This window comes from Sorex araneus, chromosome X, assembly GCF_027595985.1.
Source record: "Sorex araneus isolate mSorAra2 chromosome X, mSorAra2.pri, whole genome shotgun sequence".
Classification (NCBI taxonomy): domain Eukaryota; kingdom Metazoa; phylum Chordata; class Mammalia; order Eulipotyphla; family Soricidae; genus Sorex; species Sorex araneus.
This window is the reverse complement of record NC_073313.1, coordinates 9,778,574-9,795,379: the sequence shown is the minus strand read 5'-3', so window position 1 is coordinate 9,795,379 and position 16,806 is coordinate 9,778,574. Positions and strand designations below refer to the sequence as shown.

Sequence of the window (16,806 nt, the reverse complement as noted above, 5' to 3'; positions counted from 1 at the left end):
AGTGATTGTGCCATGGGACATTTCCAGAGCCAGGTGGGAATATTTGCCAATGCTTCTACAGCCTGAGTACTTGGAGTCTTGTTGCTCACAGCCATTCTCGGCATCTGTGAGACCTGAGGCTGAGGTCAGGCCCAGGGAGACATTGGGGAGGGTGGCAGGATGGGAAAGCAGATGCTGGGAGACCCTAGGTCCCATCCTGGGCATTGGATGATACCCACCTAAGCTCTGGGTTCCACCACTGGCATGGCAATGGCCCCTGTCCCATGCCTGGCTTCACCAGGCCCCTGAGAACCACCACGAGTGGACCCTAAAAAAAACCAACTGAACAGGGAATGCTGAGAACCAAAGGGATAAAGCTTTCCCACACACCAAGGACAGACAGCATGTGGCAAAATGCTGTGTGCAGCAATCTGTTGATTTGCAAGTGTCTGCTAGATTAACTCCTTCCCTCCCTCCTATCCTCCTTCCTTGCTGGCTCTCTTCCTTCATTTCCTTACTTCCTTTCTTTCCCCTGACTTTCTTCCTCATTCTTTTCTCCCCCTTCCTTCCAACCTTCTTTCTTCATCTTCCTCCCTTTCTTCTTGCTTCTTCATTCTTTCTTCCTTCCCCTTTCTTCTTGCCTTCCTTTCTCGCCCTCCATCCCCTTCCTTCTGTCCTCCCTTCTTTCCTTCCCCTTCATTCCAACCTTCTTCCTTCTTTCTCCCTACTTCTTTCCTTCCGCCCTTTCTTCCTTCCTTCTTTCCCTCCCTTCTTCCACTTCCTTTCTTTTCCCTTCCTACCTTCATCTTTCCTTCTTCCCTTCCTTGCTTCCCCCTCCTTCCTCTAGTTTCCTTTCTTTCTCATTCCTTCCTTTCCCTTTCTTCCAACCTCTTTTCTTCTTTCTTTCTTCCTTCCTACCCCTTCCTTCTTTCTGTCCCTTCCTCCCTTCCTTCTTCCTTTCTTCTTTCTTCCTTTCTTCCTTCCTACCCCTTCCTTCTTCCTGTCCCCTCCTCCCTTCCTTCCTCATTTCTTCTTTCTTCCTCCCCTTCCTCCTTCTCCTTTCCTTCCTCCTTCCCCTTCCATCTTTCCTCTTCCTTCCTTCCTAGCCACACCCAGCAATGCTGAGGGATCACTCCTGGTGGAGCTCAGGGGACCCTATAGGGGTCAATCTGGGTTGGCTGAGTGAGCACAAGAGAAGCTGCCTACCTGCTAGACTGCCACTCTGACCCCGAGGTATTTTTCATGACCGTACAGGAAGCACTGCTGTTCTTACTGTGGCCAGCCACATACACAGACGCTAGTGAGTACAACCTGAGTGCTGGGGTCTGGGGCCAAGCAAAAGTCCATGAAGCCACGATGAGAGAGAAAAAGTGAGAAAATGGTGAGAGAGATAACTCTCAGTGAGCTAGAACACAGGATCTGCAGGCTGGAGACTCAGTATAAGAAAAAAATGTACCACCCATGCCCCACCTTTCCAGAAGCCCCAGCAGTCATGCTGTCCTCTCACGTGCCACCATGCTGACCCACTCATCATCCCCGCTCTTCAGCGTCACAAACTAAATCTTCAAAGAGATGTAAGCCAAGCAGCTGAAATTCACGGGCATACCAGTTCTGTCTCCTGCCCCATTTCCTACCCTCCGCCCACTGAAAACTTGGGAGCTCAGGAGCGGGGCTGGCTGAGTCCTGTCCCTGTCTGGTCACATTCGCATGACCCGCTAGCCACACTTGCACCCCACAGCTGCCACCACACCAAAAGACCTCACTCCACGGCTTCAATAAGGATCTCTGCAGACTCATCCAAGTTCTACAGATTCTGAAATTTCTGGACGCTTCCAAATTGCACAGGACTGAAATTCCAGTAGGAGCTCACCAAAGTAGATAGGAAGTTAACATGGAGGCCAAGAAAACTCAACAGGGCTGGAGCAATCGCACAGCGGGTAGGGCGTTTGCCTTGCATGTGTCTGACCTGGGTTCGATTCCCAGCATCCCATATGGTCCCCTGAGCACTTCCAGGAGTGATTCCTGAGTGCAGAGCCATGAGTCAGTCCTGAGCATCTCCGGGTATGACCCAAAAAAGCCAAAAAAGAAAAAGAAAACTCAACAAATGAAACCATTAACACAGAGGGCTCAACTGCTGATGAAAACCAGGGTAAATCCTCAGATAAAGACTCTGTGATAAGATAGAACAATTTTGACATCTTTACTCTTTTTTTGGGGGGGTGGGGTCACACCCGGCAATGCACAGGGGTTACCTCCTGGCTTTACACTCAGGAGTTACTCCTGGCGGTGCTCAGGGGACCATATGGGATGCTGGGAATCGGACCCGGGTCGGCCGCGTGCAAGGCAAACGCCCTATCTGCTGTGCTATTGCTCGAGCCCTGACGTCTTTACTCTTACTCAAATACTTTTTTTGTTAATTTCTTTAGCCATTTGGTTATAACAAGCAATAGGAAACAAATGACTGCGTGCCTGCTAAAGGAGCAGGTTTGGTGAGTGGTTGGAAAACTGGGGCCAACGGTGGAGAGAAGGTCACTCAGGTGGTGAAATTGGTGTTGAGATGTCAAAAGTCTGTAACAACTGTTCTATCAAACAACTTTGTAAACCACCATGCTAAAATAAAGAAAAAAAAACAAACATGGAGGGCTCTTTTGTTGTTTTCTTTTTGCTTTTTGGGGTCACACCCAGATATGCACAGGGGTTAACTCCTGGCTCTGTACTCAAATATAACTCCTGGCGGTGATCAGGGGATCATGTGGGATACTGGGAATTGAATCTGGGTTGGCCGAATGCATGGCAAATGCCCTACCCACTGTGCTATTGCTCCAGCCCCCAAACATGGAGGACTCTTACCCTCTTCCCAACCCATTGCCCCTGCACTTTGACCTCTCCATGTGTCGCATGGACAGAGGAAGTCCCTTCCACCCAGATCTCCTACCCAGCACGTGCCCCTACTGTCCCATAATGCTGATGCTGGCCTCTTTAGTCATCCAGGTGTGTCAAGGGTTCCTACCCTCTTCCTGCCCAGTGTCCCCTGCCTCATGACCACTCCCTGGGTCCTCTGGACCAAAGAAGACCCCTGGTTAGTCAACCCAAATCTGCTCAGACTCAGACTACAATTTCCCTGTTCCAACCAACTTGAAAGACAACTGGAAGACAATTTCACCCTTTGAACCCCACCAACTCCAAGGGTTGTCTGTTTTGACATTTGGCCTCAAATGCCTCCATAATAACCCTCTATGCAAACAAGATTAGTTATTCACTCTCATGACCACTGAAATAGCATCTTAAGGGCACAGAAACTTTTTTAAAATTTTTTAAAATGTTTACAGAAATCACTGTGAGGTACATTTAGAGACTTACAAACTTTCGTGCTTACGTTTCAGTCATACAATGATCGAGTACCCATCCCTCCAACAGTGCCCATTCTCCACCACCAATGACCCCAGTATCCTTCCCACTACCCCCACAGCTTCCCCCGACCCCACCCTGCCTTTGTAGCAGGGCATTTCCTTTTTCTCTCTCTCTCCTTTGGGGTGTTGTGGTTTGCAACATAAGTATTGAGTGGCCATCATGTTCGGTCTATAGTCTACACTTAGCTCGCATATCCCATCCCAAGCAGGCCCTCTAAGCACACTTTACTTGGTGGTCCCTTCTCTATCTGAGCTGCCTTTTTCCCCAGCATAGGAGGCCAGCTTCCAAGCCATAGAACAATTCTCCTGGTACACATCTCTACTATTCTTGGGTGTAAATCGCGCATTCTGTTACTTTATATTCCACAACTGAATGCAATATTTCTATGTCTGTCCCTCTCTTTCTGACTTATTTCACTTAGCATGATACTCTCCATGTTGATCCACTTATACGCAAATTTTATGACTTCATCCTTTCTGACAGCTGCATAGTATTCCATTGTGTAGATATACCAAAGTTTCTTTAACCAGCAATCTCTTCTCGGGCACTCAGGTCTTTTCCAGATTCTGGCTATTATAAAAAAGGGCTGCAATGGACATACAAGCGCAGATTTCATTTCTACTATACTTTTTTGCATCTCTGGGATATATTCTCAGAAGTGGTACTGCTGGATCAAATGGGAGCTCAATTTATAATTTTTTGAGAAGTGTCCATATGGTCTGGAGCGATAGCATAGCAGGTAGGGCATTTGCCTTGTACGCGGCAGACCCAGGTTTGATTCCTCTGTCCTTCTAGAGAGCCCGGTAAGCTACCGAGAGTATCCCACCAACACGGCAGAGACTGGCAAGCTACCCGTGTCATATTCAATATGCCACAGTAACAACAAGTCTCACAATGGAGTCGTTACTTGTGCCCACTTGAGCTACAGTGCTACAGTCCATACAGTTTTTCCAAAAGGGTTGAACCAGTCCACATTCAGTCCACAGCAGTGAAGAAGGGCCCCTTTTCCCCCACATCCTCACCAACACCTGTTACTTTTGTTCTTTGGGGTGTGTGCCAGTCTCTGTGATGTGACATGATATCTCATTGTTGTTTTCATCTGCACCTGCCTGATGATTAATGATGAAGAGCATTTTTTTCATGTGCCTTTCGCCATTTGGATTTCTTCTTTGAGAAAGTTTCTGTTCATTTCATCACCCCAATTTTCTGATGGGATTGGATGTTTTCTTCTTCTAGAGTTCAATCAGTGCCTTGTATATCCTTGATATCAGCCTCTTATCAGATGGGTATTGGGTGAATATCCTTTCCCATTCTGTACATTGTTTTTGTATTCTGGTCACAGTATCTTTTGAGGTGCAGAAGCTTCTTAGTTCCATTGGTTTATCTCTGTTTCCACTTTTTTAGTCTGTGCTGTGTCATCTTTGAAGATACCTTTAGCTTCAATGTCATGGATGTTTTGCCGACCTTGTCTTCAATGTACCTTATGGATTCTAGTATGATATTGAGGTCTTTAATCCCTTTTGATCTGAGTTATGTGCATGGTGTTAGGTAAATGTCTGAGCCCATTTTTTTTGCATGTAGCTGTCCAGTTTGGGCACAGAAAAGTTTGAAATGAACAGATTACAAGAGCCACAGCTTCTTGGAAAATAACTAAACCTATCAGATCTCAGATAATTTGGAATTGGAAGGTCAAATCACAGCAACCACAAATCCTTAAGAACAAAGGGGAAATGAAGGATTTCACTTGCTGTGGAAGACATGGATTCTAGTCCTGGAAAATTATCAAGCTCAAATAAATCCTCAAGCCTCAATGATGAGAAACTGAAATCAATGCTCCGTGAAAAAAAGCAATCCCTGGAAGAAAACTTCAATCAACTCAAAGATGAACTGATCCAGGGTATCAAAGGTCCCATACAAATAGAATTCAAGGAGTCAAAAATACAATAGCAAGCCAAAGTAACAGAATTCAACATGCAGAGGACCATATCATTGATATTGAAGACATGAAGACAAAATACCAATAATGAAATGGCAAAAGAAAATAGAAGTAAATGAATGGAAGAGAATGGAAGATTCGCGATAGACAAGAGCCAGACAAATAATATTTGAATCGTAGAAACTTCAGAAGGAGAGGAAAATGGGAAGAATGGTGGTGAAAGATGCAATAACTGAAACTTTCCTGATATTTGAGTAGGCTCCTGCACAGATTCAAGAGGGCCAAAGCTTATGCAACAAAATAGACTCAAACAAAACAATGCAAAGACATACTGTAATCAAAATAGTAAAATTAAAACTCAAAGACAGAATACATAAAGCATCAAGAGAGAAGAAAACCCTCCAATATAAGGGAAACAGCATAAGAATCCCAAGAGACCCTCCATGTGATACCTTGCCAGACAGAAAAGTGTGGAATGACATATTCAAAGTACTGGCTGAGAAAAACTCCCAGCCTAAGTTCACTACCCTGCATAGCTGTTATTTAGACTTGCTGGAGGGATAAGAACCTTTTCAGACAAATAATAACTGGCAGAATTTGCAAAAACTAAACAAGTCTTGCTAGAATTACTGAAAGAATACCTACAAAAACCAAAAAAACTTGCAAAAACAACCTGATTCCTTCCACACACATATTCACAAAAGTCCTTTCTATCACTAATCTCTCTCAATGTCCATGGATTAAACTTTCCTATAATGAATCATAGAGTAGCTGGATGGATCAGAAAAGAAAATGCATTCATTTGCCTCTTATAGGAAACACCTAAACACACAGGATAAATACAGATTCAGAGTGAAAGGATGAAAAACAATCATACAAGTCCATTGGAGGTGGGGGATAGAAAAAGCTGGTTCAGTCATACTTCTATCAGACCGAATTCCATTCAATATAAAGGAAGTACTCAGAGACAGTGGTGGACACTACTTATTGTTAAGGGGACAAAAGACCAAAAAATACTGTCCTCAACATTTATGTACCAAATGAAGGCCCAGGAAGGCTCACAAACCTAAAGAAACACATTGTCAGAAACACAAGAGTGGTGGGAGACTTCAGCACTCCACTTTCACCCTACACAGATCCTCTAGATGGAATATGAATAAAGAGACCAGAGACTTAAATAAGGGGCTAAAAGAACTGTTGGACATATACAGGGCTCTTCATCCCTCAAACAGAATACACATTCTTCTCTAGTGTCAATAGAACATTCTCCAGGATAGATTCCCTGTTAGTGCAAAACTCAAACATACAAAAATTTACAAATAGAGAAATTTTACAGAGTACTTTCTCAGACCATAATGCCATGTAAGTAGAAATTAACCACAGAAGATGGGGAAAACTTCCAAGACTTGGAAGCTGATCAAAACACTGCTACCCAATAATTCAATCAATCAAAGAAGAAATCAAGGGAGAATACAAAGATTCCCTGAAACTAATGACAATGAAGACACAAGCTATCAGAATCTATGAGTTACAGCAAAAGCTGCAATACAAAATTCATAGCAATGCAGGCCTTATGTTAAGAAAGAAGAAAAAAAACCAAATCAACAACCAAAATACAAACCTCAAAAATCTAGAGAAGGAACAGCCAAGAAGCACAAAAAAATAGCCAAGTGAAAAGAGTAAAAATAGGGGCTGAAATCAATAACATAGAAACCAAGAAAGCAATTCAAAGAATCAAGGAAACCAGGAGTTGTTATTTGAAAGAACAAACAAGATAAATAAACCTTTCACTAGCGGAGAGAAGACTAGACTCATGAGAAAAATAAGCAAAAATGTTCAAATAAATTGAATCAGACATGAGAGAAATTAAAATGGACCTTTCTATTTTTTTAAATAGACCTTTCAGAATTTCATAATATAATGAGAAGTCACTATGAACAACTTTAGAACTGGAGAATCTTAAGAAATGGATAGATTCTTAGAGTCATGTATTATTCCAAAGTTGAATGAAGAGGAAGTAGAAAGCCTAAACAGGCCAATCCCAAGTAAAGAAATTAAAGCAGTAATTAAGAATCTCCCCAAGATCAAAAGTCCTGGTCCCGACAGTTTCACTGGTGACTTCTATCAAATCTTCAAAGAAGATTCACTACCTAGACTCCTTAAGCTCTTCTGAAACATCCTTCCTAACATCTACTATCAAGCTAACATAACATGAACACCCAAAGTAAACAGACACTTCCAGAAAAGACAGCTTCAAACCAATCCCCCTGATGAACATCCATGCAAAAATCTTGAAAATTTAGCCAAGCAAATCCAACAACATATTGTAAAATATTATACACCCTGATCAAGTGTGATTCATACCTGGGATGCAAAGGTGGTTCATCATATGCAAATCAGTGGACACAATACACCACATCAATAAAAGAAAAGAGCCTGATCAAATCAACTGATGGAGAGAAAGCTTTTGATGATATCCAACACCCATTCATGATTAAAGAAACAAACAAACAGCTCGACAAAATAGGGGTGGAAAGAACCCTTCCTCCAGAGAGTAATGGCCAGCATCCAACAAATCCACAGCCAGTATCTTTTTTCATGGTGAAAAACTGAGAACATTCTCTGTGAGATAAGGTCCAAGGCAAGAATGTCCACTACTATCTCCACTTTTATTCAATATTGTATCAGAAGTCCCGCCTACAGCAATCAGGCACGAAAAACAAAATCAAAAGGACCCAAATTGGAAACTAAGAAGTTCAATGATCACTATTGCAGATGAAGTGATTCTATACATCGAAGATCGTAAAGAGTTCATAAAAGGACTCCTAGAAATAATAAACGAATACAGCAAAGTAGCCAACTAGAAACTGAATACACAAAAATTGGTTGTGTTCTTATATAAAAAGGATGAATCAGAGGATAAACAAATCAAGGACTCCATCCCATTTTAAATAGTCTTACGGTGATTCAATTTAAAAAAGTTTGAAAAAATTAATCAAAATTTTAAAATTAGTATCCAAAATGCTATTGTATTGTGTTGTGTGGGACCTGGGGGCAAGATCTCCAAGGCTGCTCAGATTGGGACTGGGCCTCTTCTATCCAGATCCCCCATTTTCCAGTAGCTAGGCAGTCACACCCAGAAACTGACCCTGGCGCCATGTGATCCCATCAACGACCAACATCCAGAGACTACAAAACCAAGCTCATTACATCTGTGAGACATCTAATAGCTTAGTTCTCCCTCTTGGAGAATATGATAAGCTACCAAGAATCTATTGCCTGCATGGGAGAGCCTGGCAAGCTCCCTGTGGCATATTCATATTCCAAACACAGCAGAAAACATATACATACCTCTGAGAGAGCCCGGCAAGCTACCGAGAGTATCCCCCACACACAGCAGAGCCTGGCAAGCTACCCATGATGTATTAGACATGCCAAAAACAGTAACGATAGATCTCATTCCCCTGACCCTGAAATAGCCTCCAATCTTTGGGAAAGACAAATAGGGATAGGCTGCTAACATCTCAGGGCTGAGTGTAATAGAGACGTTACTGGTGCCCGCTCAAGTCAATCAATGAACAACGTGATCACAGTGATAAAGGGACTGTATCCAAAAACCAGAATTATCTATGACTTGGAAAAAATGTGGGAGATCTACACCATAATAACTTTTAATCACTTAAGAAAGAAATTGAAGACCTTAGGAAATGAAAAAATAACCCATGCTCATGGATTGGAAGACTGTTATTAGATAGATTCAATTTGAATTCATCCAAATTCAAATGACTTTCTTCAAGGTCCTAGAAAAGTGCATTATAATGTTTGTGTGGAATCAGAAGAGACCACGAATATACAAAGCCATACTGAACAATAAGAAACTGAGACAAATCCCATTGCCTAATCTGAAACTTTTATAAAGCTATAGTGATCAAAATAGCATGGTACTGGAATAAAGATAGGCTCTTTGATCAGTGGGTCAAAACCCCATATATGAGCAGTTAATTTTTGATAAAGATGAATATGAAATGGAGTAGATAGCCTCTTCCAAAAATGGTGGTGGGAAAACTTGGGAACAATGTGTAAGAAATTACGGCTGGATCCATATCTCACACCATACAAAAAGGTCCAACTACACTGGATCAAAGACCTTGAGATCTGACCAGAAACTCTAAAGTAACACTGACGAAAATATAAAGAGAACTCTCCAATAACTGGACCTCAAAGCATATTTAATGATCTGATACTACTGGAAAAGATAACAAAGTGAAAAATGAACAAATGGGACTACATAAAATAAGAGTTTCTGGATGGCAAAACAAACCAGAGCTAAAAGTAAAAGACTGTGAGCGAAAGTATTTACACCCAATATATCAGATAAAGGGTTTATAACCAATATATATATACACACATATATATAATACCCTGATAGATGAACAAAAAAAGCCTGAAGACATTATTTAAAAATGGGGAGAGACAGCAAGACAGCAATGGGAAACAAACTATCAAATGCTTCCTTTTCAGCAGGTCTGACTTTGGTGTGGGGGGGGAACTCCAAACAATAATAGTGATTTTTTTGTTGAAATATTAAATGTAATCAAAGCAAAGAGAAAGTAAAGTAAAATTTATCAGCTACACAGGCTGGGGTGGGGAGTGGGGGGGACTATACTGTGATTCTTGGTGGTGGAATATGTGCACTGGTGAAGGGATGGGTATTTGAGCATTGTATAACTGAGACTTAAGCTTTGTAACTTTCCACATGGTGTTTCAATAAAAATTTTTTAAAAATTAAAAAGTAAAAATGGATAGAGAAGAAATAATAGTGGTGGGTAGGTGCAATGGTGGTGGGATAGGTGTTGGAATATTGAACGTCTGTAACTAAACTAATGACTTAATAGAGTTATTAAGATAAATACTTCTTAAATGGGGAGAGGAAATGAATAGTCACTTCTCAGAGGAAGACAGGTAGGTGGCTATTAAGCACATGTAAAAGTGCTCAGCGGCACTTATCATTAGGGAAATCCAAATCAAGACAATGAAAATGGTACGTCAAAAATAGTAGGAACATCTTTTGCGGTCATGACAGAGTTTGTTCCATGACCGGGCTCTTAACTTATTATACTTCTCATGGTATTTAGCTTGTCCCTTTTCAATAACACAGTGGCTTATGGCTTGTCCTGGCTTTAACTAAACTGAGGAAAGCTCCTTCAATTCCCATTTTATTGATAGTTTTTATCATGAACGGGTGCTGGATCTTGTCAAATGATCTCTCTCTGCATTTATTGATATGATCATATGGCTTTAATCTTTTCTGTTATTCATCTTTTATTGATACGTTGTATTATGCTGATTGACTTGCGAGTGTTAAACCATCCTTGCATCCCCAGGATGAATCCTACTTGGTCATGGACTATGAATTTTTGATGAGTCATTGTATTATGTGTGCTAGGGTTTTGCTGAGGATATTTGCATCTGTCATAAACAACTTTGTGTATTTCACAGTGATTCAAGAAATAAATAAAAATTAAAAGTAAACTAAAGAAATATTATATGAGTAAAAGCCAAGTATCAGTAAGTGTGTAAATCAAGGTTCTTTCCATTTAAATTCTTTTAAAAATTCGGTCAAAGTACAGTTGGCCGAGTCGGGGAAGCTGGCGGAAGGCGGGGCGGTGGATCTGGACATCCAGCGTTCTGACATCGTGACGCTGCTCAAAATCTCGCTCCGGAAGGGGGACACCTGGTACCTAGTTGATAGTCGCTGATTCAAACAATGGAAAAAATATGTTGGCTTTGACAGTTGGGACAAATACCAGATGGGAGATCAAAATGTATATCCTGGACCTATTGATAACTCTGGATTTCTCAAAGATGGTGATGCCCAGTCACTCAAAGAGCATCTTATCGATGAATTGGATTGCATATTATTGCCAACGGAGGGCTGGAATAAACTTGTCAGCTGGTACACATTGATGGAAGGTCAAGAACTAATAGCACGGAAGGTGGTTGAACAGGGTATGTTTGTAAAGCACTGCAAAGTAGAAGTATATCTCACAGAACTGAAGCTTTGTGAAAATGGCAACATGAATAATGTTGTAACTAGAAGATTTAGCAAAGCTGACACAATAGATACAATTGAAAAGGAAATCAGAAAAATCTTCAATATTCCAGATGAGAAGGAGACAAGATTGTGGAACAAATACATGAGTAATACATTTGAGCCACTGAATAAGCCAGACAGCACTATTCAGGATCCTGGTTGATACCAAGGACAGGTTCTGCTCCTAATGTGAAAAACTCAAATTATTGCCTTCCATCATATACTGCTTATAAGAACTATGATTATTCAGAACCTGGAAGAAATAATGAGCAGCCAAGCCTCTGTGGCCTGAGTAACTTGGGAAACACCTGCTTCATGAACTCAGCTATTCAGTGTTTGAGCAACACACCTCCACTTACTGAATATTTCCTCAATGATAATTATCAAGAAGAACTGAATTGTGACAATCCCTTAGGAATGAGAGGTGAAATAGCTAAGTCTTATGCTGAATTGATCAAACAAATGTGGTCTGGAAAATTTAGCTACGTCACACCAAGACACAAGCCTTTAAGACACAAGTAGGATGTTTTGCACCGCAGTTCTCTGGATACCAGCAGCAAGACTGTCAAGAATTACTAGCTTTCCTGTTGGATGGTCTACATGAGGATTTGAATAGAATTAGGAAAAAACCATACATACAATTAAAAGATGCCGATGGGAGGCCAGATAAGGTGGTTGCTGAAGAAGCCTGGGAAAATCATTTAAAAAGAAATGATTCTATCATAGTCGACATATTTCATGGCCTTTTCAAGTCAACTTTAGTATGTCCTGAATGTGCAAAGATTTCAGTCACATTTGACCCTTTTTGTTACTTGACACTTCCTTTGCCCATGAAGAGCGTACCTTAGAAGTTTACTTAGTTAGAATGGATCCACTTACCAAACCTATGCAATACAAAGTGGTTGTCCCCCAAATTGGAAGCATACAAGATCTTTGTACGGCACTCTCTACTTTGTCAGGCGTACCTGCAGATAAGATGATAGTCACTGATATATACAATCATAGATTTCACAGAATATTTGCCATGGATGAAAACCTTAGTAGTATTATAGAGCGAGATGATATTTATGTGTTTGAGATTAACATCAATAGGACAGAAGATACAGAGCATGTGATTACTCCTGTTTGCCTAAGAGAAAAATTTAGACATTCAAGTTACACACACCATACTGGTTCCTCACTTTTTGGTCAGCCTTTTCTTATAGCAGTACCACGAAACAATACTGAAGATAAACTCTATAATCTTCTACTTTTGAGAATGTGCCAGTATGTCAAAATATCCACTGAAACTGAAGAAACTGAAGGATCCCTACATTGCTGTAAGGACCAAAATATTAATGGGAACGGCCCCAATGGCATCCATGAAGAAGGCTCACCAAGTGAAATGGAAAGAGATGAGCTGGATGATGAGTCCAGCCAAGATCAAGAACTTCCCTCTGAGAATGAAAACAGTCAGTCTGAAGATTCAGTTGGAGGAGATAATGATTCTAAAAATGGATTATGTACTGAGGAAACTTGCAAAGGTCAACTCACAGGACACAAAAAGAGATCGTTTACATTCCAGTTCAACAATTTAGGCAATACCGATACCAACTACATCAAAGAGGACACCCGGCATATAAGATTTGATGACAGGCAGCTTAGGCTAGATGAAAGATCTTTTCTTGCTTTGGATTGGGATCCTGATTTGAAAAAAAGATACTTTGATGAAAATGCTGCTGAGGACTTTGAGAAACATGAAAGTGTGGAATATAAACCTCCCAAAAAACCCTTTGTGAAATTGAAAGATTGCATTGAGCTTTTTACAACAAAGGAAAAGCTAGGTGCTGAGGATCCTTGGTATTGTCCTTGTAAAGAACATCAAAAAGCCACAAAGAAATTAGATTTATGGTCACTGCCTCCAGTACTTGTGGTACATCTCAAACGATTTTCTTACAGTCGATACATGAGAGATGAATTGGATACCTTAGTTGATTTTCCTATAAGTGACTTGGATATGTCAGAATTCCTGATTAATCCAAACGCGGATCCTTGCCGCTATAATCTAATTGCCGTTTCCAACCACTATGGAGGGATGGGAGGAGGACATTATACTGCTTTTGCAAAAAATAAAGATCATGGGAAATGGTACTACTTTGATGACAGTAGTGTCTCGACAGCATCTGAAGATCAGATTGTGTCCAAAGCTGCGTACGTGCTCTTCTACCAGAGGCAAGACACTTTCAGTGGAACTGGCTTTTTCCCTCTTGACCGAGAAACTAAAGGTGCTTCAGCTGCCACAGGCATTCCGTTAGAAAGTGACGAAGATAGCAATGATAATGACAATGACATAGAAAACGAAAACTGTATGCACACTAACTAATGAGAGTCCGAGAAGCCATAAAGGAGAGACTTTCCTGCTGGTGGTGTCTATGGAGATGATGAAGTCACCCACCACATTAAACACAAGTCTGAGATGGGAAGTTTCAGATAACCGAATGTAAATCCTTTATCAGATTTTAACTTGTGCAGTACTTGAAGTGAAACACAATGAAAACTTTAACAGAAATTGTCTCTTAATACATTTACAGTCTTGTATTTACAAGCTAAATATATATATAGCAAATAAATATATTTATTTATTTATTCACAAATAAATCCCTTTTAAGTTTGCTGCTGTTTTGATGAATTATGTTTTCTTTAATTTTTTGGATGTGAGTTAACTGATGACAAATGTTAAATTTGTGGATGTTGGTCATTTATTTTGCTCTAATATACTGCAAGAAAATTATGGCTGAACTTAGTTTTTGGATAATCTAGATCATGTGCATTAGGCTGCTACATATACTATTATTATATTTAGCTGCGGTATCAATGTGGCATAAATACTGCAGTAGTATCCTCGGAAAACCAAATTTTCAAGTCTATCCCTGGCAATCAATGTAGACCTATTTTTTAAAATGAATCATGTTACATGGAAGTCTTGAAAAAGTTCTTCCCTTTCATAGTATTAAAACTAGAATATTATGTTCATCTAACTGCTATTGTAGAAAACAGGTTCTAGATTTCACCCTTCATCTAAAGTCATTTTTCAGTTATATGTAAGGGTTTTTTTTATGTTGAAGTTCTTTTTGTTGCATTTAGAATCTGTTCCTCTGCCATTTAAATTTTCTTTTACTTACATTAAAATTCATTTATTTTAATTTGGTGTTGGTCCAAAATCAAAATTTTTGCTGTCTGTTTTTCTCTACCCCATTTATTTTTGTAATCTGGCAACTTCTAACCTATGAATTATTGTAACATAAGGAAAGATTTAATTGTACTCTGTATCAGTAGTAATGATTACATCATGCTTTGAGGTTTTTTTCATATACTGGCCTTTAAATAATTAATGGACAATTGGCTTTAAAGGTAGGTCTGTTAACTCTCTTTGTGTGCTCCTGATGGAATTCACCATAGCCTTACAGCTTTCCTCAGAAGGTGACTTGTTAGAAGAGAAGTGGCATCTGCGTGTTCCAGAATCTGAACCTGGACAGTATATAAAGCATAAAAACCTGGAATTTGATTTAGTTCACCACGTTCAAGGATCCAGGATGCCAAAAATATGTGTGAACATTTGAAACATTTTTCATTTGCTGCTTTTTCCCTTTGATCTAGTTAAAAGAATGTATTGTCAAATGGCATACAGTACTGCCTTTAATAGAAAATATAAACACTGGGACACATTTCGCACATTGACTACCTGAGAAATTGTTTTGTGTCCCACTGTTATTAAAGCAAAAAGTATAATGTTCTTCACTTGAACTAATCAAATACAATAGATTATAAATTGTGTATTGTAAATAAAAGTTCACTCTGTGAGTGCACATTTTGGTAAATATTTATTTATGTTAGCATTTAAAAGTTTAAAAAATATGCATTTGACCAGGATAAATGAGGTATGTTGATCATGGCTTTGCTTTATACCTTGATATTAAAGCTGGTTTTCATCCTGGTATTTTAAAAGCTGCTTTGAGATTTTTAATCCTCTCTTTCTTTTCTCTCTCTCTCTTTTTTAAATGTAAACTGACCTCCTGCATGACAAAGGTTAAAATTTTGTCTGCACTTGAGTTCACTTGAGTTTACATTTGAAATGTGCATGTTTATTTATACAGATTTCAATAAAGCTATTCAAGGCCTTAAAAACAACAACAACAAAAAAACAAAAACAAAGTACGGTTGGCCTTGCCTGTGACCAGTCCAGGTTCGATCCCCAGCACCATAGGGTCCCCCAAGCCCCACCAGGAGGGATCCCTGGGCACTGCGCCAGGAGTAAGCCCTGGGCACTGCAGGGTGTGGCCCCCAAACAAACGGACGAAAACCCCAAATGTTACAAACCCGTACAATAATCTTGCAGCGGTCGTTAGGACACTTTCCAGCCTCCCAGTGTCTCTCCAAACACCTGGGTTCAATGCTCACGTGAAGGACCACACGTGCAGAGCAGAATTCTCTGGGACACAATAGAAGCCCTCAGGGTAGGCTACTTTCTGGGTTCAGGGATGGGAGGATGCTCCTCGCTCCTGAAGGTGTAGTTTGCCCACGGCCCACAAGGTGGCAACATCAGGCCGCTCCTGGGTTCTGGGCAGGCTGGGGAAATGGGTCCTGGCCCCTATCTTTGAGGCAGCCCCAGAAAACAGGTGCAAGACGGGAGTCTGGCCCCACTGGGCTTCAGCCCCTCCCTCCCCTTCGCTGCTCGCCACCTTCCAGTGTGCTGAGAGCACGAGCAGGCAGTTGGGCGCAGGCAGTCGTGCCGAGAAGCCCTCAGCTGGGTGGGGTTCGGGGCACACTGGCACACCCACTAAGGTCAAAGGAACTGGCCACTCAGCCCAGAGCAATTGGGGGATGCGACGGGGGACACGGGTGATACCAACTCCACCCCTGTGTGACCCCTCGCTGCCCGCGATGGGGGCTTGGGTGTCTTCTCTCTCACCCCACCTGCCCGACATGACCGTGGCAGTGGGTAGGGACCACATAACAGCCATCCAACCTGCACCCCCCGTGCCGGGGGGAGAGAGTGTCAGCTGTGAGCTGTGTTGGGCAACAGTGCCCAAACACACACACACACGTACACACACACACACACGGATGCATACAGCATAAATACACAGATGCACATACACAAACAACTGGACACAGACACACAGACAGAAAGGCAAATACACGAACACACACACACATGCACACAGACACAAACACACACACACGGGGACACACACACAGACATAGATACACAGATACACACACGGATGACACACATAAATGCACAGACACTGATGCACACACAGACACAGACACACACTAACAGACACACACACAGACACAGATACACAGACATACACAGACACAGATGTGCACACACAAACTCACA

At 41.1% G+C, this 16,806-nt stretch overlaps 1 pseudogene; it reads left to right on the top strand.

The window, feature by feature from the left end:
* Positions 1-11,121: 11,121 nt before the first annotated feature.
* LOC101544396 (ubiquitin carboxyl-terminal hydrolase 15-like) lies at positions 11,122-13,782 on the top strand (annotated as a pseudogene).
* The last annotated feature ends 3,024 nt before the right edge of the window (positions 13,783-16,806 follow it).